This window comes from Rhinoderma darwinii, chromosome 1 (assembly GCF_050947455.1).
Source record: "Rhinoderma darwinii isolate aRhiDar2 chromosome 1, aRhiDar2.hap1, whole genome shotgun sequence".
Classification (NCBI taxonomy): Eukaryota; Metazoa; Chordata; class Amphibia; order Anura; family Rhinodermatidae; genus Rhinoderma; species Rhinoderma darwinii.
Genome location: NC_134687.1, coordinates 476,784,585 through 476,811,864, shown reverse-complemented (window position 1 = coordinate 476,811,864; position 27,280 = coordinate 476,784,585). Strand labels below are relative to the sequence as shown.

The following is a 27,280-nucleotide window of genomic DNA, read 5'->3' as shown; positions in this document are numbered from 1 at the left end:
ACGTATAGATATCGTACTGGTCCCTGTTTTCTCAACAGTACGGTTTACGGGGATATCGAAAGTGAGGGGAACCTCATCCATGTTAATAATGTGTTCTGGCTGGATATTCTTTTCATTTATCTTGGTTATGCAGTAGGTGCGGAAAATGGCCAGCTTCTCTTCATAATCCTTTGGTAATTGCTGGCACACAGTAGTTCTGGTGCGAATGGAGAGATGACGCCTTTGCATGAAACGAAAGCACCATGAAGGACCTCCTCGAAAGTCCTTGATCTCCATGTCACGTGCTAAAGCAGTGGCTTTGAGTCTAATAGAGACAGTGGAGACGCTTCTACATGCGTTTCTCTGTTCCATAACCCACTGTTCTATTTTGTCCTCCAACTCTGGCCACCTTGCTTTGTTTCCTCGGAAACTCAGTTTGGTCTTCTTTACTTGGCGGAGGTCATCTTCTTGTTTTCTCCACTTACGCACCATGGATTCATTAATGTTGAATTCTCTTGCAGCTGCCCTATTTCCATGCTCTACTGCATAACTTATAGCTTTAAGCTTGAAACCTGCATCATAAGCATGTCTCTTAACAGGAGGCATTTTTTGGGGTAGTGGGTATAGTTAACGCTAAAGCAAAGATATATTGCAAGGATCCTACAGAGCTGTAAGTATCACTCAGTGTGGCTCCTGATTACGGTGGCCGTAATGCTCAATCCATTTATGGATACTGTAAAAACCCAAGTGAAGAATAAATTCATAGGCGCACGGGGGGGAGGAGCATGGTGTGTGCTGTGGTATGCCGCCGCCGACCCCTGCCGCCCACGATAGAGGTAAAGGATCCTGTATGAACCCCTCTCTTTACTGTCGGGTTCATATATAAGGCGCACCGGATTATAAGGCGCACTTTCTATTTCTGAGAAATTCTCAACATTTTATGTGCGCCTTATAGTCCGGAAAATACGGTACAGTAAAAATAAAACCACTTTTTCCCAAAAAGTGGTTTTATTTAGTATAAGTAAAAAAACATATATAAATACACATACATGGTATTGCCGCGGTTGTAACGACGCAAACAATAACGTTAACACATTAATTAAACCGCCGGGTGAATGGCGTTCAAAAAAACCCGCAAAATTATTTTTTCTCCCATTCCCAGCGTAAAAGATAAAAAAGTTAATCAATAAGTCCCATGTACCCCAAAATACTACCAATGAAAACGACACCTTGTCCCGCAAAAAAAAAGCCCACATATGGCTACATCAACAGAAAAATGTAACAAATTACGGCTCTTGGAATACAGCGATGCAAAACAAGTAATTTTTTTATTTATTTTTTAAAGGGTTTTTATTTTTCAAACGTAGGAAAACATAAAACCTTTACATATTCGGTATCCCCGTAATCGTGCCAACCCATAGAATAAAAGGTAATATGTTATTTATGCCGCATAGTGAACGGCGTAAATTTATAACGTGAAAAACAATGCTGAAATAGCTATTTTCAATTCTTGCCGAAAATAAACTTAATCAAAATCAATCAATATATTATATGCACCCAAAAATGGTGCAATTGAAAAATACAACTCGTCCCGCAAAAAAACAGGCCCTTTTACGGCTTGTCGACGGAATAAAAAAAAAGTTACGGCTCTTAGAATGCAACAGTGAAAAAACTAAAAATAATCCTTGGTCATTAACGTGAAAAATGGCCTGGTCATTAGGCTATGTACACCGTTGAAATTATTTTTTATTTTTTTTAAATAAAAGCAGTTGTATCTTGACCTGAACCATGTATCCGTCAGGTCAGCTGCACTGACGGGTTCAGTGACAGTGGGTCCTGCATGATCAATCTGGTACCGAACACATCTAAGTTCATAACTTAGATATGATCGATAACAGGTGGATCCCCCTGTCACTGAACCCGTCAGTGCCGCTGACCTGACGGATCCAGGTCTCAGCGCAAGATACAGCTGTTCTATATACAGGATACAAAGCACCTGTATCTCAAAAAGCAAAAATAATTTTTAATAGTATTCAAAAGTATTTAGTAAGTTGCACAAAACACACGGATAAACCTTTTTATTAAAACATTTTTTTTTTATATACACATGTATAATGTATAATTTCAAAGGTGTACATAGCATTTAATAGAATACCAACCTCTCATATTCATATCCAAAGGAGAAAAAAGAGGGACATAGGATGCCACATCATGCAATATATCAAACAGGTTTATACGTGAGCGTTTATAAGCGCTCACATTGTCTGGTTGTATATGCTAAGTACAACACTAGTGTGTGCGTTCGGACAGTAAGTGGTCAGCTGCTGCTATCCCTGACTGGTGGATGATGGATCACCTCCGCTTAATATCAATATAACTTTGATCTTACGGCCCTATTCACACAGAGTTTATTTGCAGGCAGAAAAAAAAACAACAGATTTTAACCCGTCTGCAAAATTTTTGCCGCGAGTGTCGCAGAGTTTTTCGTCCACGGCCATTAAGCGCCGTGGGCAACAAATGCCACGGAAAACGCTTTCTCTGCCTCCCATTGATTTCAAAGGGAGGTTAGAGGCGGAACCATGGCAAGAAAGAGCATGCCGCTTTTTTTTACCGTCAGTGCCTAAAAATCGCTGCTGAAAAAACAGCCTCCCATTGAAATCAATGGGAGGCAGTTTCGGCCGTTTTTTTGTGGCTGATTCAGATGCGGTTTCCGCGTCAAAATCAGCATCAAAAACCCTGAGAACTGGGCCTAAATGGTCTGGATATCAGCAGCGCTTTTCTGGAAAGCCCCATTTTTCTTTGCTTTCTTGTTGGAGCGTATTCTCAGCCGGTCATATTAGCATATACATATACGAAGCACATATGGATGTCTGCTATACAAAACATCACTGCTTGATGGGGACATGCGACTTCAGGCATTAAAACAGTTGAGTAGCCCTGCTTCAAGTTTTGTGACCTTTTTGCTCTAGTGCGGTCCTATTTTTAGTATGGGAAATTTTTTTCCCTCCTGTGACAGAGCCTGTATGTTTCGACCAGCGTCTTTCAGCAGGCATCCAACCTCCATCTTGCTTTTAACATCAACAGAAGGTAGACCGTTATTACAAAAATAACATCAGCAAAGTACTGCAGAATGAGAAAGATACTTGTGATGGGCTTTTGCTAATTCTAAGCAGTCAATCAAAACATGCAGTTGAAGTGTAAAGCATAGGGGACAGAGCAGCAGCCTAAACCAGACTCCTAGCTGTGCCCCTATGGAGTCAACCAACCAACGCTAAAGAACTAAACAGCAGATGAGCAATACTCAAAGTCACGGACTAGCATTTAATTTTGTAAGGTCACAACTGGACATGCCCTTTTAGGCCCCATGATAAAACATCCTGTACTTATCAACAAGGACATTAGTGCTTGGACGAAGGTCAGAAAGAACATATTACTATTTCAAAGTTCAGCTGGTGTGTGAATAAAAGACGTGCACACTTATTTTCACATCCTTTATATTAGCAATAGGGAAAGAACCGTTCTCCTAAAAATACATATAAAAAAAGCAAACACTATTGATCTAATTTAATTAAAAAAAACTGTACTTCTGTTCCATGAGACAGGTGGGAAGACACACACCGGCCCCTCAAGAAAATCTGCCATGTAAATACACAGCCGTGGAACGCAAGAGTCACAGAGACATAAGACAACAGTCTGTAGGTCAATATACCAGAGGCTGACGCACTTCATGTGCAGCAATTACATGGGGGCTGTGTACTGTGAACGGCAAGCTTCTCTCTAATCATTATCTATACTGGAGTCTTTATACAGCCGGGGGGCTGCATCCCTGCCCGCACTATTCTCTTCTAGAACCATGCTTCCTCTCTGATCAATAACCAAGCAAGGGCCGCTTATTACCACTGCACCAGCCTACACAAAATACGACATTTTATTGTTATTCATTTATTGTCTATGGTAATAATAAAGTCTTATTACAAATGTAACCGTAGGCTTACCAAGCCACAGTGAGAAAAATAACATTTATACTATTTAGAACACTGCTTTTTGTACTATTTATACAGCACTTTCCTATTACAGAATGCTGAGAACAAATCACATGTTAAATCCAAATTGGGACAATAAGCCTCATCTACAGGGCATTCTGAAAGTCTTCAGACCCTTTCACTTTTTTCACATTTTGTTATGTTGAGGCCTTGTGCTAAAATAAAAATAAAATGTTCAAGCTTTTCCCCATCATTCTGCGCTCAATATCCCATAATAACAAAGTGAAAACAGAAGTTTAGACATTTTTGAAAAGTTACTAAAAATAAAAAACTTAAATTCCACATGGACATAACTATTCAGACCCTTTGCTATGACACTTGAAATTTAGCTCCGGGGGCCTCTCATTTCTCTAGATCATCTTTGAAAGGTTTCTACACCTTGATTGGAGTGCACCTGTGGTAAATTAATTTGATTGGACATGATTTGGAAAGACACACCCATGTCTATATAAGGTCTCACAGCTGACAATGCATATCAGAGCAAAGACCAAGCCATGAGGAGGAAAGGATTGCCTGTAGAGCTCAGATACAGGATTGTGTGGAGGCACAGATCAGGAGGAGGGTACAAAAAACAAAACTTCTTCTGCACTGAACGTTCCCAAGAGCACAGTGGGCTCCATACGGAAGAAGTTTGGAACAACCAGGACTCTTGCTAGAGCTGGCCGCCCCACCAAACTAAATAATCGGTGGAGTTGGACCTTGATAAGAGAAGTGAACAAGAACCCAATGATCACTCCGGCTGAGCTCCAAAGATCCTGTGTGCAGATGGAAGAAACTTCCAGAAGGTCAACCAGCACTCCACCAATCTGGGCTTTATGGCAGAGTGGCCAGAAAGAAGCCTCTCCTCAGCAAAACACACATGAAAGCTCGCCTGGAGTTTGCAAAAAAGCACCTAAAGGACTCCGACTGAGAAACAAGATTCTGTGGTCTGATGAAACCAAGATTGAACAGTTTGGCCTCAATTCTAAGCGTTCTGTCTGGAGGAAACCAGGCGCTGCTCATCACCTGCCCTGTACCATCCTTACAGTGAAGCATGGTGGTGGCAGCATCATGCTGTGGGGGTGTTTTTCAGCAGCTGGGACAGGGAGATTGGTCAGGGTTCAGGGAAAGATGAATAGAGCAACGTACAGAGATATTCTTAGTGAAAACCTGATCCAGAGTACTCTGGACCGAAGACTGGGAAGAAGGTTCACCTTCCAACAAGACAATGACCTAAGCACACAGCCAAGACAACAGATGTGGCTTAGGGACAACTCTGAGAATGTCCTTGAGTGGTGCAGCCAGAGCCCTGAATTGAACATCTCTGGAGAGACCCGATAATGGATGTCCACATATGTTCCCAATCCAATCTGACAAAGCTCGAGAGGATCTGCAGAGAAGAATGGCGGAAAATCCCCAAATCCAGGTGTGCAAACCTTGTTGGCATCATACCCAAGAGGACTGGAGGCCGTTATCACTGCCAAAGGTGCTTCAACTAAGTACTGAGTAAAAGGCCTGAATACTTATGTCAAGGCAATATTTTAGTTTTTCTTTGATAATAAATTAGCAAAGATTACTAACATTCTGTTTTCACTTCGTCATTATGGGGTATTGAGCGCAGAATGATGGGGACAAACGTGACTTTTATTTTATTTTAGCACAAGGCCTCAACATAAAGTGTGAAAAAATTGTAAGGGCCTGAAGACTTTCCGAATGCATTGCATCAAAGCGGTTGATCACAAATACTGAACTTGTTGCCCAATCGCAGTGCAGCGTTGATTTTGTTCAATGCAGTTAACGAAATTAAAGCAGAGAGCTGATTGGTTGCTAATTCGGCTATTTGTTCTGGCAGACAGAATTCATATTATCTACAGTATATCTACATATATATATATATATATATATATATATATATATATATATATATATATATATATATATATATATATATATAAACAAAAGAAATCCCACAGCACTCCGATGGTTCCAAAAAGTGATTTATTCAGTCAACAGCTGCAACGTTTCCGTCCTGCATGCTTGAAAAAGGTCCTATAGCAGGACGGAAACGTTGCAGCTGTTGACTGAATAAATCACATACTTTTTGGAACCATCGGAGTGCTGTGGGATTTCTTTTGTTTTCATAATCCACGGATCTGGATTATCTGCTTGCACCCATTACCATGTTGGAATCTGTCGCAGAGTGCTGCTTATTTCTACCTATACACACACACACACACATATATATATATATATATATATACACACACACACACACACAGTATATTTATTACACAAGAGAGACATTTACCAACAATCCATGCATAATACACTAGGGGCATAGAAAATGCCACCTTGAGGGCTGCTGATTTGCCAGCTTTGCACTCTGCACAGTTTTATCAGTGAAAGAGAGAAATGTGTTAATTGTTTAATTAGCCGTAAATTAGAGCAATCATCCAACAGCTATTTGCACCAGTGAAACAAACACATAATAAACTATCAGAGAAAGAGCATAGGATTTCTGCCTTGTTTTCCAATTCCCTAGCGTGATCTTGACAATACAAAGGATAGCATAACCATGAATACTTGTCAATCCAGAGCCGCAATACCACTAGGCCACATTCCACATGGCAGATTTTCAGAGGGTACTCTCACGTGTAGTTTGTGAAGTTTTTTTCTTGTGTGGCCTTTTTAATTAATAAGGTTTTTATAATTTAATAAATTTTTTAAAAAAAGGAGCCGTTCTCGGTCTTAATGAGGGTGATTTCACATATGCCATTTTGATGCAGTTTTTTAACCCCTTCTGTCTTCAGACATTTTTCGGCTTTTCATATTTTTCCTTCTTCGTCTTTTGCAGGATGAGTTGTAGTTTTTCACTACACCATTTATTGTACCATATAATGTACTGGGGAACAAGAAAAATAATATTTATGGGGGTGGAATGGGAAAAACAGAGCGATTCCTCCATTGTTTTTTGGGTTTTGTTTTTTATGGAATTCACTGTGCGGTAAAAGCGTCATGTTAACTTTATTCTGAGGGTCAATATAATTATTTTTTCCGTTTTACTACTTTCTCAAGGAAAAAATTGTTAAAAATAAAATTTGTTGTATTGCCACATTCTGAGAGCCATAACTTTTTTCTATTTTCCGATCGATTAAGCAGTGTGAGGGCTTGTTTTTTTGCCAATAAGGTGTACATAAGACACTTTGATCAATTTATATTCCTTTTTTGTGGGTGGCGAAGAAAAACAGCAAATCTGGAGTTTAAAAAATCTTTTTCCACTGCGTTCACCATACAGGTTAAATAATGTTATATTGTAATAGTTTGGACGCAGCGATACCAGTTATGTTAATTATTTTTTTTACATTGTTTTTGGAGGAAAATGTGAAAAGTTGTTTTTTTTTAAAATATATACACAAACTACCGTTCAAAACTTTAGGGTCACTTAGAAATGTCCTTATTTTTTGAAAGAAAAGCACAGTTTTTTTCAATGAAGAGAACATTAAATTAATCAGAAATACACTCTATACATTGTTAATGTGCTAAATGACTATTCTAGCTGCAAACGTCTGGTTTTTAATGCAATATCTACATAGGTGTATAGAGGCCCATTTCCAGCAACCATCACTCCAGTGTTCTAATGGTACATTGTGTTTGCTAACTGTGTTAGAAGGCCAATGGATGATTAGAAAACACTTGAAACCCTTGTGCAATTATGTTAGCACCGCTGTAAACAGTTTTGCTGTTTAGAGGAGCTATAAAACTGACCTTCCTTTGAGCTAGTTGAGAATCTGGAGCATTACATTTGTGGGTTCGATTAAACTCTCAAAATGGCTAGAAAAAGAGAGCTTTCATGTGAAACACGACAGTCTATTCTTGTTCTTAGAAATGAAGGCTATTCCATGTGAGAAACTGCCAAGAAACTGAAGATTTCCTACAATGGTGTGTACTACTCCCTTCAGAGGACAGCACAAACAGGCTCTAACCAGAGTAGAAGGAGAAGTGGGAGGCCCCGCTGCACAACTGAACAACAAGACAAGTACATTTGAGTCTCTAGTTTGAGAAATAGACACCTCACAGGTCCTCAACTGGCAGCTTCATTAAATAGTACCCGCAAAACGCCAGTGTCAATGTCTACAGTGAAGAGGCGACTCTGGGATGCTAGCCTTCAGGGCAGAGTGGCAAAGAAAAAGCCATATCTGAGACTGGCTAATAAAAGGAAAAGATTAATATGGGCAAAAGCACATAGACATTGGACAGAGGAAGATTGGAAAAAAGTGTTATGGACAGACGAATCGAAGTTTGAGGTGTTTGGATCACACAGAAGAACATTTGTGAGACGCAGAACAACTGAAAAGATGCTGGAAGAGTGCCTGACGCCATCTGTCAAGCATGGTGGAGGTAATGTGATGGTCTGGGGTTGCTTTGGTGCTGGTAAAGTGGGAGATTTGTACAAGGTAAAAGGGATTTTGAATAAGGAAGGCTATCACTCCATTTTGCAACGCCATGCCGTACACTGTGGACAGCGCTTGATTGGAGCCAATTTCATCCTACAACAGGACAATGACCCAAAGCACACCTCCAAATGATGCAAGAACTATTTAGGGAAGAAGCAGGCAGCTGGTATTCTATCTGTAATGGAGTGGCCAGCGCAGTCACCAGATCTCAACCCCATAGAGCTGTTGTGGGAGCAGCTTGACCGTATGGTACGCAAGAAGTGCCCATCAAGCCAATCCAACTTGTGGGAGGGCCTTCTGGAAGCATGGGGTGAAATTTCTCCCGATTACCTCAGCAAATTAACAGCTAGAATGCCAAAGGTCTGCAATGCTGTAATTGCTGGAAATGGAGCATTCTTTGACGAAAGCAAAGTTTGAAGGAGAAAATAATTATTTCAAATAAAAATCATTATTTCTAACCTTGTCAATGTCTTGACTATATTTTCTAGTCATTTTGCAACTCATTTGATAAATATAAGTGTGAGTTTTCATGGAAAACACAAAATTGTCTGGGTGACCCCAAACTTTTGAACGGTAGTGTATATATTTTTTGTATATATAACAAAAAGTAAACAGTTTTTTACTTTTTCTTTTTTTGTTCCCACAAGGGGACTTCAAACCAGGGATCGTTTGCACGTTATACTGCAATGCTAACGTAATGGCTTAGATGTGGAGGTCGTTCTTATCTGTGACATCTAAGGGGTTAAACGAGTGGGATCGTAGAAATCTACGATCCCGCATTTTGCAGTGAAGCGTTGGATGTAACCTACAGCCGACACCCTTGACTTATAGGGAGAGTAGTAGAATTTTTCTCAATTTACTATCCACTGCTAGTTTTTGCTTTCAAATATTGCATAAGAAAACTGAATGAAAAAGGAATGAGTGAACGCACCCTCATAATGACACAGATCACCATGTTTTCTCAATTACATAATACCCAATTAATTAAAAAGCAGCATCAATTAAAAAGCAGCACCAATACTGCACGTGTGAAAGTGCTCCTCCAGCACATTCGCTCTGTTGTACTATAAATAGCACGTTGTATGGTTTACTAGAAGATTTATAAGCTATAAACATTATATGTCATACAGCGTCATGGAAGATGATGTCACTATGTCAATAAACAATGACAAGGAAAAAAAAAATTTTTTTTCACATTTACCAAATTTGATATCCATAAACTCCTTACTTATATAATGCATTTAACAAAGCCCCGACAATTAGCCCAAAACAATAGATAATAATAATGATAATCACGATGATTATAAAGCTAATTAAAGCAAACTCTGCCCTCAAGTCACTGGTCAAAATAGCCCAAAAATCACATCTGTCAGGAAAGCGCTTATTTGAAGTTTTCTGAGACGAATCACTGTTTCCAGGCACCCAAAATACTGTCATGGAGACAAATAATAAAAAAGGGCAGAGATTATACTGCTTAATCTTTTTTCCATTAATAGATATGATTTGACGTCACTTGTGCAATTCTGAAGCTAAGCATTGCAGAGAGTAGAATCAAAGTTGAAACTGGAATCTACAGGCTGTCGGAAATCTTGCTATTATTTGTATAGCAGCCAAACGGTGGCCAAAAAAATGAAACGTAAACAATACTTACCCTAAAGACAGTGGCATCTAAACTTTGCCAGAATGGTGCCAAGTTGGCTCTATAAATACTAGCGTAACGACCTCCTAATGAGGTTTCTAACTACCTACTGTGTATAGTATCCAGCCAGTGTTCCCAGATTATCTATGCATTTCACTGAATGAAGATCAACCAGGGATGATCTCAAGAACCATAGAAAAAAATCACAACACGGTAACTAAAACATAGAAAAACAGTTCACAATCACCATTTAAATATTAAAAGGTCAAAAGGAATTTTGTCCATTTGATACTGGAATAAAAAACAGCATGCAGTGATATTATTCTTAGTGGTAATGTTTTTCCCCATAAATTGAAATATTTTTTTTCGATGGCACTCTTATAAACAGATTGGAAAAATGGATTGACAAACTGAAATATTACGTCTGGATGTACTGGAAGGGTAAAAACACAACATGCCGCCAAGCAACGCAACCTTGTTTTATTTTGAAACCATATGTCATTCATTGCGAGCTTTCAAGTAGTATTCTAGTACTGGCAAGTGCCAACCCCCAAAAGATAAAAATACAAATAGTAGAGGGGAAAAGCATGCAGAGAAGGACTATGAGAATCCAATCCGCTTTATTATTTCTGCTGTACCATACGGAATACACGGACTAGACAAATGCCATTCACACACCGTTTAGCATTAACGTTGGAGATCATATAATTAACTTTTTAGAGCACAAGCGGTCACAAAGAACCAGCTTTAGGTTTGCTGCTTCAAAGTCAATGACCCCGTCATACTGATCTATTTGTGGTTACGAATCACTGTAAACGAATGCTTGGATGACTGGCATTGCTTTTTGATAGCAGTAATATTCTTCACAGTATTACAAGAGAAAAACATTTGTTTTACAGGGGTTTTCGTTTGTGAATCTCCCACCACTCTTGTAATCTCTGCAAGTGTTTTTTTGACTGGTCCTGCAATGATGACGTGCCACTTGTGCACGTGATAACGGCCTCCAATCAGTAGCCTCAGCGATCTTGTGCCGTACATGCTAGCATTACCGTTGTGGCCAGTGATTGGCTGCAGCGGTTACGCACATGAACGCCATGTCAATGTTGCAAGGAAGTCCACAAAGACCGTCCTGGAACACCAAAACGATGGCACTGGGGGATTGAACACGCGAGTTTTATTTGAAACTCCTTTAACTAGACTATCCTTTCTGCTGATCAATGGGGTACCTGGAGTCTGCCCTGACTGATCACATATTGATGGCCTATCCTAAGAATAGGCAATGTTAAAAAGATGGAAAACCCCTTTAACGAACGTCTCCAGTGTTAACAATTATCCTTACCTCGATAGTATCCTAAATAGCACAGAGTACAGACAGAGCCGGAAGCTGAACAGTGATATTCGTTCTAACGGTGACAATCTAATCATCATCATTATCAATGATAGTGGGTTGTCTCTCTCTGTGATGGTGAGCCAGAAGATGCACACAGATTGTAATATCATTATACAGGAAAAGCACGTGTGCCTCTATGAACGACTCTGGCTTATCCCCATGCATGGAAAGCCAGGTCACTGAAGCCTGACTCTGCACCACATCCCCCCAAAAAAGTGCAGATTACATAATGCAGGCTGCTGTAAACAACATCTGTATTCTGCTGACGGCACCTGCAGGACAGCAGCCGGGAATTTTTTAATTCAAATTGATCTAAATTACTTTCACTTACAAATGAAGACGGTCTGATAATAAATGTAATAATAGAGACCTGCTCGTAATGTAAAAGTGGCTCCAAACCGGAGCCACTATCTGTAGTCTATTCGTATTGTTGGAATGACTAACAATGGTCCGATTTGTTAGAAATCTATTATTTCTCACTATTATTTGACAGATATAAGAGAGTCAGTATACGGCAAGCACAACAGCAAACACCAGATAAAGGGGTTATTGATTTAAACATGAAAACGAATGCAGTTCACTTTATATCACACTATAAACAACGTCATTGTGAAAAAAAGAGTTGCAGCTGGAAAAACCAGGCATATTAAGTATGTCTCAGCATGATCTACTGGTTAGATTACTACTGTCTTCTAAAAATACTGGGAAGCTGGCGCCATTCTTGTAAGACTATATAACCCTGTCCATCAATACAAGGTAACCCTTCTGGGACACTAAAACAAAGAGGCAAGAGAATTTATATACTTTTAATAATTTATACATTGTGCCAATTTGACTGGTAAAGAACGTGACTTTCAATTTATATACTTGCTTCAGTGAAAAGTATAATGACATAGGCATTGTACCATCTTATGGGTTACATAGAAACCAACAACTTTTATACCTTCATGAGAGAACTAATAAGTCATATAAGACCAAAGCAAAGTACTCTGCAACAACTTTGAGGAATTTACGTAGCAGGTATTTTGCTGACCAAGGACATGAAAGACTGTCATAAGGACTGTTTCAATCTACATCTGCACTAACAATTGTGCATAAACCCAACAGTGACTAAACAGACTGGATAGATGTTTTTTTCTTGTTGACTATGGCCTGTTCTTGTCAGTAGATGAAGTGGTTAATAGTAAGAGTGAGCATACACACGTGTTTCTGCTTTTTCACTTCGCCAGTACTTTCCTGGTTAACTTATTCATGAAGGGTGCAATAAGTTAACCAGCATAGGATACAATCTGAAATGTGGGTGTTGGCTAAACAACTAGTTATTCTTGGGCTGAGTTTCCGCTAATGTCTATGACCCCCGTATTGCCTTGACATAGAAGATGTCCATTGTTTGGTAACGGAAGGGTATATGGATTTTAGCAGACTGTTGAACTGCAAATTTGATTGATGTAAGAGGCACATTTTTCGTTTACTAATATTTCATCCACAAGATTGCTCAGAATATGGGAAACATACATAGGCAGCAATGAACATATCCCATCCTTAGAGCAACCTTACGGACTAGCATAAGTAAACAAACACTGGCTTCTTTGTGGTCCCAGAGATCAGTCCTGTAGTCTATATTAGAAAGTGTAAAGCTGCATAGTGCTCGGTTACATAGAGCCTTCTATACACCATCCAGGAGAATCCCTTTAAAGGGAACCTGTCACCAGCATTTCACCTATTAATCTCTACTTACCCCTCGCTGGCCGCTGCTATCAAAAGTTCATTGCCGTTATCCCCTCTCCTAAACTCCTCCCCTGACCGTAAACAGTCTGCAAACAATCTTATGCCTGCCCACCGATGAAAACTGTCCCGCCCTGAATGCCGAAATCTCGCCTGAGATAGAGCGCATTCGCCCATCATGTATGGTCAGATACCCTTCCCTGCTTTGTCTGGGCCTCAAATCTAGTTACTGCACATGAGCCGCTATGGTATCCCCCCAGAACAGAATATCGATGCGCAAGCGCGGGATTTCGTATGTGATGGGGAGGCGAAGAACTATCAAAAGTAAGGAGGCGGGGTAAAGTCGGAAAGGCTTGAGGAATGAAGATAGGACCTTTCTGCTCATTAGCATACGGTGTGGGAACACTAAAAAGCTGAATACTAAAGCTACAGAGCCAACTAAGAAGACAATTATAGGTTATATAGAAAAGATTTTTCACCTACTACCACCAGGTACTGCTGGTTTAATAGGTGAAATGCTGGTGACAGGATCCCTTTAATTAATTCATGACGTCAAATCAAAAAGTATGTCAGAAAGAATCACCTTAATATAACAAATGATACATTATGGACTAAACTACAATTGCAGCAGATAACAGCATCATTGTGCAACAACGCTCTGCACTAAACAAACATTTCCAAAAGCCCAATGTCTCCAAAAGGATTAGCTTAAAAGGACTATTAATTATCATGATGGGAACAGCCATAAAAACACAGTTATTGTAATTGTTAGCACTCAGCACCAGATCTGTCCTGTGTAATGCAGTTAGTGACTGTATCTGCTGAAAGCCTGATCTGCATTTTGCAGGCAGCAATACTTTCCTGAGGAGTTCGTAATGCCATAACGGGGAGGGTTAATGGGAAAATAAAGTTCATAAAACAAATACCTACAACAAAGAGGTTTTCGGTCTAGATACAGGTCCATGTAAATATCATAAAAGTCGCGGGTTATTAATGGCAATTCCCATTTGTTTCTTCCAGCCACTCAGAGGCACCTTAAAAATAAAAACTTAAAAATAACAGAAGATGAGGCCGGTCAGGTGGTATGGTGACGCAGCGACCCACAATAGAAGTAATCGTCAGAACAACTAAAAAAGCATGTGACATTGAAATAGATATAGAACGAAGTTTGCACAGGCATCAGACTAGACCAGGCCCTTGGGGGGGGGGGGGGCGGTAGAGGCTCCTGCAGTCTACAGTTGATTCGCCATAAATACAGGTATCACAGGTCCGTCTAATCATCCCAGGCTTTACAACTAGATATTATAACTTTTTATTTCAATAAAAGGGATATTGCGCCATCAAAAAAGATCCTACATGATCGAGTGAATGCAGTTAGAATGACATACAATTTGAATTGAATTGCTTTGAATAGAAAGAGCTGGGAATGTACAAACATGCAGATTTTCTGATGGAGATAAGTAGGGTCGTAGCCATAGGGGGTGAATATATAGCAGTAGCGCTCAGGCCTGAAGGCCCCTCTGACACGCAAAGACTACAGTATTATAAATTGCACATAGTAGGTGGTTGGATTCAAGTTACATCTCTGGCTGTATGTACCGGTAGCATTTGTACATTTCAATACGACACCCTATCTAGCTTGAGACATCATAAGAATGGACTATTGGTTGCAGAATCCGCTACGAAGCTTGCCTCACAGCACGGTCTGCTATGCTCCATGGCTTTTGTACATTTTTCTAGTGTTGGCCTAGATTTTTCCATGACGCACGGACTGGACATTCAAAGAAAAATAGTCGAATTATTTTCCTATTAAATTGAAAACCATTTTGTTATCCGTGCTGAAGTAGGGTAATAAGATGCGGCCTTCTGTCTGGTGCTGAAATAGTTAAATGTGCCTGCCTAGCATCTGGCGGTGACAGTAATTATCATGTTGAATAATTACAAACTCCAAACCACTCTAACCTTTTACTGCCAAGAAGCACTATGTAAGGCTTTCCAGCGCCTCTGAAAATGACAGAGGTTAAAAGGGGGTCGGTAGCTGTTAAATGAGAGCGAGCAAGGAAATTAGGGATGATACTGCTTTTTTTGGGGTTGTCTGATGGGATCCTCTTCAAATATAATGCATTCCTTCCCAGCAGTAATTTCCCACTTAATCTCTGGGGCATACTTGCGGAGCAGATTAATTCTGTGGAGTAGATGCTTGCACACTAGGCAATAGGCCATAATCCCACTGTTCAGAGTGCAGAATAAAACCTCCGTATAGAAAGGAATATAAGCATTATAATTACGAGGGGAAGTAGAAGAGCGGCCTTCCTGAAAGGTACCAAATTAGCATTACAGTAACTATTTTAAACCCAAGAACACCCACACAAAGATTTCAAAGGCCATTGCTCTTCAGTCATCCACAGACAAAAGAGAAGTGTGGCCTATTTGCTATATTTAGGATTTTTTTTTACAAATCACAATGCTTGGAGATCAAAGATCTATATGAACGTATGTTTCTGTTAACAGAGCTCCCTGCAAGGTCACTTAGATGAGTCACGCACTGTAATGCAGTCAGGGATTGTATCTCGCTACTCTATGTAGACCGTCACGCAGCATTTTTTTATGAAGCTTGGTAAAGATATGGAACAGCAGGGTTTATATATATTATGCTGAAAGATTGAGATAGACTTCATTAAACTTATCTTCATGGTTTCGGAGACCGAGCAGCAAGAACGGTCAGACGTCTGTGCTACAAGCGGAGGTAAAATTTCAAAAATCGCCTGTTACGTTTGCCCACATTTAACGTATACATCGGGAGCTTTTTCCCGGCGTATACGCTAAACGTATGCCAAAAACGTGATGTGAATGGTGCCTTATTCATGCAAGAAAAATATTCTGTTTATTTTAGATCACAGCTAAAACATGAGAAATCACCATAAAACTAAACTAAAACCAGTATTAGTTTATTTGCACCAGTGATCCAAAAAGAAGTTAAATATTGAATCCATGTACAGAATATTTAGCACTGTGTAAATATTGGCTACATGAGACCAGCATTGATGATTTCCAACCAGATGTTTTATGGACCGTTTAGGTGGAGAGCCAAGACAGTCCACAAACTATTATATTACAACCCACTGACAACCATTAAAGTCCAAGTGATGCCTGTATTTTCTTGTTACGGAGTTTAGAGGAAAATTAAGTTGTCGCAAGAGGAGGGTACAGTCAAACAACCGGTATACGTAGGTAAAAGCATACACACAGAAGAACTTGCATCTTACGTTTTCATACACAGGGTAGGGTTCTGCATGCAAGTGCTTAGTATGTAAAACAGGGCTGAGAGAGGTGAATCAAGGAAGATCTTACACGTGCTGTAATTCGTTGGCACAGGAAAACCACTAAAATAAATTTGGGCTTGTTCACACGATAATAAATCAGCATTAGGCTATGTTTACACGGGGTATTTTGCCGAGTTTTTTGACGCGGAAACCGCGTCGCAAAACTCTGCAAAAACGGCCCGAGAACGCCTCCCATTGATTTCAATGGGAGGCGTCGGCGTCTTTTTCCCGCGAGCAGTAAAACTGCCTCGCGGGAAAAAGAAGCGACATGCCCTATCTTCGGGCGCTTCCGCATCTCACCTCCCATTGACTTCAATGGGAGGCAGCAGAAAGCGTATTTCTCGCTGTTTTATGCCCGCGGCGCTCAATGGCCGCGAGCGAAAAACGGCGCGATAATTGCCGCGAAAATCGGCGTGCAGGGAGAGGAATATCTGCCTCAAAGTTCCAAACGGAATTTTGAGGCAGATATTCCTCCCCCAAAATACTCCGTGTGAACATAGCCTTAGTTTTCTTTCTGTAATTTATTTATTTTTTTATATATAAAAAATGGAAAAAGATCAAATAAGAACAGTGAAAATCTTTACGACAAGCCCTAGTTTGATTTGGCCTGCTTTAAAACCATAGCAGATCTTCGAGCGGTATTCCCAAATTCATAAAATTATCCACAGGATAGGCGATCATTTTTTAATCGATGGGGACCCCACCGATGGGAACCCCCCTGATTGTGAGAATGGGCGTCCCGTACCCCCAGATACTCCTTACTGCACCCCTCGCAGTGAGAGCGGTGGTTTAGCATGCACCCGCTGCTAAATTCACTGTCTATGAGAATCACAAAAACAGGCGAGCGCTGTACTCGGCTGTTTCCGTCTTTCCCTCACACTTTAAACTGGGACGGTGTCCTCCTTATTGGGGGTCGAGCAGTGAAGAGGATCTGGGGGTCTGGGACCCAATTTTCACAACCAATTATCACCTATCAATCATGTGGATAGGTGAGAATTTATGATTTTGGGAATACCCCTTTAAAGGGGTTGTACAGGATTAGAAAAACATGGCTGCTTGCTTTCTAAAACAGCATCACACCTGTTAACAGGTTGTGAGTGGTATTGCAGCTCTGCCCCATTTTCTTTATCGGAGCTGATCTGCAATGCCAGACAATCCATGGACAGATATGGTGTGGTTTCAGGAAAGAAAGCAGCCATATTTTTCTAATACTCTTTACAATATTACAACCTCTTAGGCCTCATGCACACTACCATAGTGTTTTTTTCGGTCAGCAAATTCCCTGACAGTGGTCTGTATATTGCAGATCAAACGTCATCCGTAGTGCATCCATGTTTCCTCCGCAAAATGCGGATCATATAAAAAAGTGCAAGGAAAACTTCCTATCGTCGCTTAGCAACACTTCCGCAAATTTACGGATGTCACACATTAACTTCTACGGGCAAGTTCATAGAGAATTTTCCGGCTGTAATAAGACATGTCCTGAGTTTCTGCGGCTCATATTTGCGGTCCTGGAAGGAACAGTGAAAACCATGGTCATGTGCATGGGGCCATAGCAATGAATGGGTCCGCAATTCACCCACAAATCTGCAGACGCAACAATGTTTGTGTGCATGAGGCCTTACGTGTTTACAATGAACAATCAGTGGTTTGAACAATTGTTCCATCTATCTGATGGACATCGTACATATGCTACCATTTCCCAAAGCAAGTTCGATCGTATCGGTATTTATACTGTAAAGGCTCTTTTACACGGGCCAATTATCGGGCAAACAAGAATTCATGTGCAAACAGGGCAACGATCAGCCGATGAACGAGCAAACGATTATTGCTATGTGTAGACAGGTCTAATAAAGCAAAACATTAGTTATTCCAATAGCCACAGAATTTTTTCAAAAAAAAACAAGCACACCTCGTAAATACAAAAAGACCAGAGCATATACCTCCCAACCATCCTGGATTTAGCAGGACAGTCCCGGATTCCGGGCGGTCAGTGGTATGTCCCAGGTTCAACTATAACTGTGTCCTCAGGACGCAGATACAGTTGGATCCAACGCTGAAGCAGGGAACAGTCATCTCCCTACGCCAGCATTCAACTATTGAGTCCCGAAATAGAGAAGCGCAAGCTCTCTGGTCCTGGGACTCCTGTCTTGGAAAAGTCCTTGCCGTCACTGCCATATATGTACAGTGATGTCAGTGGCTCCACCAGGAGTAGAGTCTCCGGCCAGAGCGTAGCTGAAACTCTGGCCGGGGATTCCGCTCCTAGAGGGAGCCCCTGATGTCACTGTCCATATATGGACAGTAACGTCAGGGGCTCTTCCTGAAGCAGAATCCCTGGCCAGAGTATTGCCGACACTCTGGCCGGAGATTCCCCTCCTGGAAAAGCCCATGGCGACAGCGTGGGCGATTCTCTGGCTGGGGATTGCGCTCCTAGAGGTGGGTTAGTGATATCTACAGGCAGGGTGGCGCTATCTCCAAGGGGGTGTGGCACCATCTACATGGACACAGCAGCACCATCTACATGGGCACTGTGGCACTATCTGTGGCACTATCTATAGGGGCAGTATAGAATTATGGAGCATTATACTGTTTGAGTCATCTGTGTGGGCATTAAACTGTATGGGGGCATCTGTTTGGGGGCATCTATGGGGCATTATACTGTATATGGCATCTATGGGGCATTATACTGCATGGGGCATTATACTGTATGGGGCATAATACTGTGCGGGGGAAGCTATATGGCATTATACTGTGTGGGAGGCACTATGGGGTATTATACTGTGGGGGGCAGCTACAGTAGCATTATACTGTGTGGGAGTTCTATGGGGGGCATTATAATGTGGGGAGGCACTATGGAAGCAAGATACTGTGCAAGCTGAACCGGGTGTGTATGGGCGAGGATTTGGCAGGGTTAGAGGCGTGGCTTAAAAGGGAAAAAAAATTGCCGGTTGTCCCTCTTTGCGATACTTGAAAGTTGGGAGGTATGCCGGAGAAGGTATATTTTAAGTGAGTCCAGTTCACTTCCAAATATAATAAAATAGATCAACTTTACCGCTCTGATGGTCAGTAGTGCAAAAGACACTCCTTTCCACGTTATGTACTAGGTAAAAGACGCTATAGACAGGTTTGGCTGGGCTTTATGGTTCCTCCTTTTCCAGAACTGCTCTGGCGGGATACCTTATGAGCTGGCTACCTTAAAGAGCTGTACAACAGAGAAGCACTGTAGATGTACTGTTTATATAAAAGCATTTTAATTATACTCAAAAAAGTGTAAATATCACAGACATATCTTCTGCATGTTCGTTCCTTGCTCGCCCCTTGGTTTCCACGTATCAGCTTCCTCCGGGACATACTCTATACTAGTATTTGCTTGGATTTCTTCTTGACATAATTTAAATGGGGAAAATTTGCAACAAATCCGTGCGCTTTCAGCAGCAGAAATTGACATGCGGCGGATTTAAACATCTGCACCGCTGGTCAAATTTTGCAAATAAAATTTCCGGAGCATGTGAATGAGATTTGATCAAATCTTATCCACTGTATTCCGCTGCAGATTTTACATCCGTAATCCACTACATGTGAACACTTTCTAGTATAGCATTAGCTTATGAACTTTGAAGATGCGGAATGGCCACATCTCATTCCTTGTTCCTTACTTCTCAGTTTCACATCTGTGTTTGAACAACTGCGTTTCACAGCTTTCTTTGCATTATGATAAAAAGCTTCTATTTTTGACGACTGAGGCGAATTAATTAACGTAACAACTTCATTCATTAGCTTCATAATGTGTAGTTTTGCTGACGGATGTCTATTCCCTCATCTAGTGCGTGACTTGAAGCTAAAAAACTGAAATATTTCCTCTACACACAGACAATATAGGGGTTAAAGCTGTAGAACACTCCATTCTGGTTTAGCTCCACAACATTTACTAAGAAACTACGGGAAACGACACAACATGTATGCCTGGAAAGCAATAGACACACGGTATCTGGAGAATGAGGACAGCAGGTTGCATTCATTTTAGAGAGATTCTCTACACCCATGTTCTTAGTTCTGTATAAAGATTTTGGTATGGAATCCAACATAGCAGAAATTGCAGACCCTGTTTCCTACATACATTTTTTTTCCCCCTTCCTATATTTATTTTGCATGCCTTTAAAATAAGGCGAGTGAGTCGCCTTATCCTACATACGTAGTGCGGAAACGGAAATCATTATCGTATCCCATTTCCTATATGTTTTCAACAAAGAATGTTTTTTTTTACCACCAATTTTGTATGTTAAAGTGTAGCTAAACGTTTGACAAACTTCTGACATGTCATAGTGACACGTCAGAAGTTTGGATTGGTAGGGGTCCGAGCACTGAGACCTCCACCAATCGCTAGATAGAAGCAGCTGAAGCCCTCGTGTGAGCGCTCAGCCGCTTCTTGTCTGTTCTGCTTTTTCCGGAAAGCTGCTAGACTTTCTATTGAGTCCGTACTCCGTTACATTTATTTACGGAAAAAGCCGAAAAGACACGATTGGTGGAGGTCTCAGTGCTCAGACCCCCACCAATCCAAACTTCTGACGTGCCACTATGACATGTCAGAAGTTTGTCAAACGTTTAGCTACACTAACAAAATGAGCTTCTGCTTATCTTGATTTCAGTTAGTTTCTCACCAGGTTCCTGTGATACTTCTAGTTCCGGTCATTTGACTCACGGTCGGGCCAGGATTTTCGTCCATAATACGGGTGCAGAAGTGTACCTGTATTACGATCATGCGAAACTAGCCTAATTGTGTGTGTTTTAAGGAGTCATGCTTGTGTAATTTATATGTTCATGATGGCATTTCTGATCCCCTATTTTTCTATAAGGCTTCGTTTACATCTGCGTCGATACTCCGTTCATGGGTTCCATCGGACCTTTCCGTCAGCGGAACCCATGAACGCAATCCAAACTGAAACAAATCACATTGATTTCAATGGTGACTGATACGGTGCAAATGGATTCCATTTGTCACCGTTGTGTAAGGGTTCTGTTAACTCCTTCACTCCGAAGCCATTTTTCAGATTTTCACTTTTGTTTTTTCCTCCCCACCTTCCAAAAGCCATAACTCTTATTTTTCCATCAATATTGCCGTACGAGGGCTTGTTTTTTGTGTGGCGAGTTGTAGATTTTCACAGCACCATTTGTACGATATAATGTAGTGAAAAACGAGAAAAAAAATATATATGTGGGGTGGAATAGGAAAAAAAAACAGCGATTCCTCAACGTTTTGGGTGGTTTTGTTTTTACGGCGTTCACCGTACGGTAAACACGGCATGTTAACTTTATTCTGTGGGTCAATACGATTACAGCGATACCAAATGTATATAGTTTTCTTTATGTTTTACTACTTTAACAAGGAAAAAACTGATTGTTAAAAATAAAATTTGAATTTGGTCACCACATTCTGAGAGCCATAACTTTTTTATTTTTCCCTCGATTTAGCGGTCTGAGGGCTTACTTTTTTGCGGGGCGAGCTGCAGTTTATATTGGTACCATTTTGGTGTATGTGAGACTTTTTGATCACTTTTTATTTCATTTTTTGTGGGAGAAGGGACCAAAAAACAGCAATTCTGATGTTTTTAATTTTTTATGGCGTTCACCGTGCGAACTAAATAATTATATATTGTAATAGTTCAGCCTTTTACAGACGCAACGATACCAGTTATGTTAGCTTTTTATTTTTTTTACATTGTGCTTGAGGGAAAATGGGAAAAGGTTTTTTTTTTTTCAAGCTTTAAATTTTTTAATTTTTTTAAATTTGTTAAAAAAACATGTTATTTTACGGTTTTTTACTTGTCCCCCTAGGTGACTTTAACCAGCGATCGTTAGATCGCTTTCACGATATACTGCAATACTAATGTGATTCTGACAGTCTCCTATGAAGCCCTGCCGGAGTACAAAGATGGTGGACCTGGGGGACTTAGTCAGGCCCCCAGGCTGTCATTCCAACCAACAGCACCCCCCGATCTCGCGGCAGGGGGCCATTGGGACGTTACAGGGCACCACCCTCTTTTTAGTCATTTAAATGCCGCGATCGCTATTGAACGTGGCATTTAACGGGTTAAACAAGCGGGATCGTGCTCGAGCAGGATTCCGCTCGTTACCCGGAAGGGTCGGCTGTAACACACAGCCGACACACTCGCTCTATGGAGCGGGCTCACTGGCTGAACCCCCACCAGGCATGCGCCGTATATATACGGCGGATGTCGGGAAGGGGTTAAATTTTGACTGAATCAATACCGTAGTCGACTGTGCTATTGATTCCATCAAAACAGAAACCTTAGGGTATGTTCACACGCTTAAACAAAAATCAACAGCTCCTGATTTTAAGAGTTTTTGTTAAGTAAACTCGTGTTTTTGCTGCGTTTTTTTTATGGCCATTTTTTGAGCGGTTTTCAATAGAGTCTATGAAAAACTGCTCCAAAAACGTCCCAAGAAGTGACTTGCACTTCTTTTTCATGGCCGTTTTGAAAAAACGGCCCCTCTGAACAGAGCACCGTTTTTCCCATTTAAATTAATAGGCAGATGTTTGGAGGCGTTCTGCTTCCGATTTTTCGGCCGTTTATGGCCTGAAAAATGGCCGAAAGTAAGCCGTGTGAACATACCCTTACACAGCAGAAACAATTTGCACCAGATCAGTCACCATTAAAACCTATGGTTTCCGTTTGTTTCTGCTCATAGGTTCCCCTGACGGAAAGGTCAGACGGAACCCATGAACAGAGTCCCGACGCAGGTGTGAACGTAGCATTACATGTAAAATCTTTAATTAAAAAATAAACAATTTTATGTTATGTATAAAATATGACAAGCAAAAAACTTAGAAATAATTTTTACGTAAACAGCAGGCAGACATGTAACATCATGGAGTGGGGCTGTTAGCTTAATATGGTGCCTTATGTAAGGGTGCCAATATTACAGCTACAGGTCCGTTCTCCAAGTAGCCAAAACGGCATAAAAAAATGTTTTGCTGTTTGGCTAATGGGAGCGCGGAGAGAATGCAGCAGACTCATAGTTTTGAGTTTGCTTTATTCATGATGGTTGTCCATTTATTTGAATGGGCGCCATGTAATACTACAGTATCCTCTGCAGGGGAAATGTGTGACCAATAACAGCCGATTGCTGGAGTTTTCAGGACAAGAACCACAGCGATCAGCTGATCATCAGGGCTTTCGTTTTTAGATAAGGGGGTTGCCTTGATGAGACGATAGAAGCTAGTTCTGGAGTCTATCTAGAGCTGACCTTTTATATCCCCCCCCCCCCCCTAAAAAAAAATATGAAAAAACTACAAACAAACAAAAACTCATTAGGTTAATATGCCTTTAATTTAAGGCAAACAACTTGATTTGTGAAAAATACGGGAAGGCAGATAATGTAACATCATGAGACATAGAAGAGCCAAGTCCAAAAAGACTAACCTTCACACCCCCATGGCCTATCCTTCACCTGGGAGCGCGTGGTAAACGTAAGAACATAACAGGTAGGGTGGAGAGTAAAAAGTCAAATTATAAAATTTAGAAACGAGCTTTAGAGACTAATGCCATAAGTTCCACATAGTATACGAGAAATTATTATAATGAGGCTCTGGCATATGTTAATGAATGCACTTTCTGTACCATGCTAGAAAATATTCCATGATAACTTTATATAGAGACTCAAAATAAAATTGCATCCAATCTCAATGACGGAGATACACTAACTGATTGCAGGTCAGAAAACTTAACAAAAATCCATAAATCAAGTTTCCATGATCTTAGACTAAAGTCATTTGGATCCCACAATCACACCTAAGTACAGTGTAAGTTTGAGACCTAAAAACAGAACAAAAATTTACCAATCGGTTTAAGGGTTAAATCTATTTGGCCAATCCCAATTGTTGTTGTGAAACAAAAAAGATGATACCACTATTTATAGCACAACAGAGTGATTATTTAACCTTGACGCAGATTAGAGGGTACTGCCAACGTAATGAGGAATCTCTGAGCATGCTCTAGCCGTGAGCACAATTACAAAAGGGCAAACAGTTTCCAACACGAATATGAGCAATTCAGACTTTCCAAATTCAGCTTGACAGAACCACTTGCTGTGGGGGCTCAGAATCCAAAATTATTCCCCTAATAAAATAAATAAATCACTTTCTTTGTCACAATTTAGCCTAAGTTACATAAAGACCTAAAGTACCGTAATCATTCTCAAGCTCCAGGAAAAATGTAAACCCTTCAAACTCTTTCTTTTATTTGTTTTTCTTTTTTGCCCCTCACCATGTCAACTGTAGGAGATTTTATATATATATATATATATATATATATATATATATATATATAGAAATACAAAAATACTGCAACGCATAAGGCCCTGTTCACATCACTTTTTTGGCCTACGTTTAGCATATACGCTGGGAAAAGCTCCCGACGTTTAAGTTAAACGTAGGCTACGACGGATGCCTAAGGCCTCATGCGCACGAACGTGCTTTTGCGGCCGCAATTCCCCAAAAAATCCACGGGAGAATTGCGGCCCCATTCATTCCTATGGGGCCATGCATACGACCGTGGTTTTCACAGTCCGTGCATGGCCCCGGAGCCCGGACCGCAGAAAGAACGGGCAAGCCTTATTATGGCCATGTTCTGCGGTCCGGGCTCATTGAAAATAATGGCCGCGGCCATGTGCCGAGCCCGCAATTTGCGGGCGGCTCGCGGCTGTCACTCCGTGGCCGGCCGACCCGGAAATCACGGCTGTGCACATGGCTACGGTCTTGTGCATGAGGCCTAACAATTGCATCTGTTACCCAGAAGCTATTATGCCGCCCTTTTTATGTATAGGTCATACTAAACTATAAAAAAGATCCTGAAGTATACGTTTAACAGATGCATGTGACATATGCCATACAGCGGCATAAGTCACCCATAGGCTACTATGTTAAAAAATGTATACTGCGCAGTAGACTTTTTATTGCGGGATACCATTGTATGAAATAGTGTAGTCTACTATGCGATTCCATGCCTTAAAGAAAAAAAAAAAGTATACTGCCCGAATGCGCGGCCACCTCTCCACATAGTCCCCGCCTGGAATAAGAGGGCCTGCGGTCACCTCACCAGACTAAAATTAAGGTTGGGTGACTCCTGTTCCCAATATAGGTGCGGGTCCCTGAGCTGGGACCCACATCTATTAGACATTTATGGCATATCCTGTCGATATGCCATAAAATGTGTAATTTCTATATAACTCTTTAATAGTGATGCCACCACAGCGGCGGACTTTCATCAAAAAATGGCAGGGGACTGAGCAGATTCGTGTCGTGGGAACAGTACCAATTTGGGAAGGGGAGTATATTAGAATTTTGAAAACTCGAAAATATGGCTGTATACTAGTACATATTTGTTAAGTGTAGTAATTATTAAAGTTTTTTTTCTTTTTCGACTGACAAAGATATTGCCGTTTTTCTCTTTTGTTGTGGCAGACATTTGCAAGAATGACAAGAAGTGCAGCCATATTGGTTGCCAGAGCAAATTATTTTTAACATACGTTAGAGCTTACCATGAGTTAAAAAATTTGGACTAAAGCCTTAATCACACAACTGTAAAAAAAAAAAAAAAAACAACGGCGTATTACATTCAGAAAAAGTTGTTGTAAATGGGCATATTTTTATCCGGATTCAGTTGAGTAAACATTTCCGTACTACATGTTGAATTCGTATTGGATCCGTTTTTTACGTCCGTACATGTTCTTAGAAATAATCAATAATTCAAACCTTTATTGTCACAACCGTAATACAGATCTAATACAAATCCAATACAGATGTTTTTTTCTTATCCTTATATAACGGATGCGATTGTTTTGGGTCTCCATTAACTTCTATCAGGATTTCTCTCTTGTAAATCGTAATTCAATGATGCATACCGCATTTTTATTTTATAGCTTCTAAGTGTGCATGTGTCTGTACATAAAAACGTTCACATGGACAGAACCATTGATTATTAAAGGGTCAGTGTACAGACAGTACTGCAGCTAGATTAGACTACTCGGAAAATAAAAAAAGATTATTAGATCCCCCGATATACATTTTCTAACCTGCTGCTAGTTTCAGACTCTTCTCCTTTGGATGTGCCCATCCCAGGAATACATGCTGGATGCGATTCCAAGATGCTGCTGCCTTCACTAGCTCTCATGTACTAGCACAGCTTCATTCCCGAACTGCTTTCCCCTTCTGCAAATAGAGAATTGTTGACGTACTGCGTACTACTTACGGTAGATGGAAATGTTCTATTTAAGTCATTTGCCTTTTTCTACTGCGTGCATGGAACATGCAAATAAGAATGAGGAAATTCAGCCTTATGTATGCAAACGCAAAATCAGACTATGAATGCAGGAATCTGGCAACGTAACCTGTGCAAATGTGGTCCCAGCCAACAATTCTTTGAGTGTATTGTCCTAATGGACATTTACTAACCAAAGGCTGCAATCTCCATACTAGTCAAGAGCAGGCCACATGAAGAGAGCTGACTTGCCGGAATAATTTTATGAATTTCCCACAAATATATGAATAAGGGAAGGTTCAGAAAATGGGAGATGGGGAGGACTTTGAGCCTTTCTTCATATATTGGCAGCGCAGCTACATATATCATCTCTAATTTTTGGAACTACTTCCTCCTCAATGAACCCAATGGAGGGAGACCAACGCCATACAAGAGTTTCTATTGGTTGTGCTTTAATGCAGTGCACCAAGT

The 27,280-nt window shown here is 40.7% G+C and overlaps 1 protein-coding gene across 11 annotated transcripts in view; it reads right to left on the bottom strand.

Annotated features, from left to right (window-relative positions):
• PITPNM2 (phosphatidylinositol transfer protein membrane associated 2) overlaps positions 1–27,280 on the bottom strand; it is a 352,986-nt gene that overhangs the window by 197,017 nt on the left and 128,689 nt on the right. The window contains exon 1 of one of the 11 annotated variants that reach the window (XM_075834068.1): positions 26,625–26,724. The exons of the other annotated variants lie outside the window; for them this stretch is intronic. The gene's annotated coding sequence lies outside the window, so the exon portion shown is untranslated. Of the gene's footprint in view, positions 1–26,624; positions 26,725–27,280 lie in introns of those variants that run through there. 11 annotated transcript variants of the gene reach the window in all.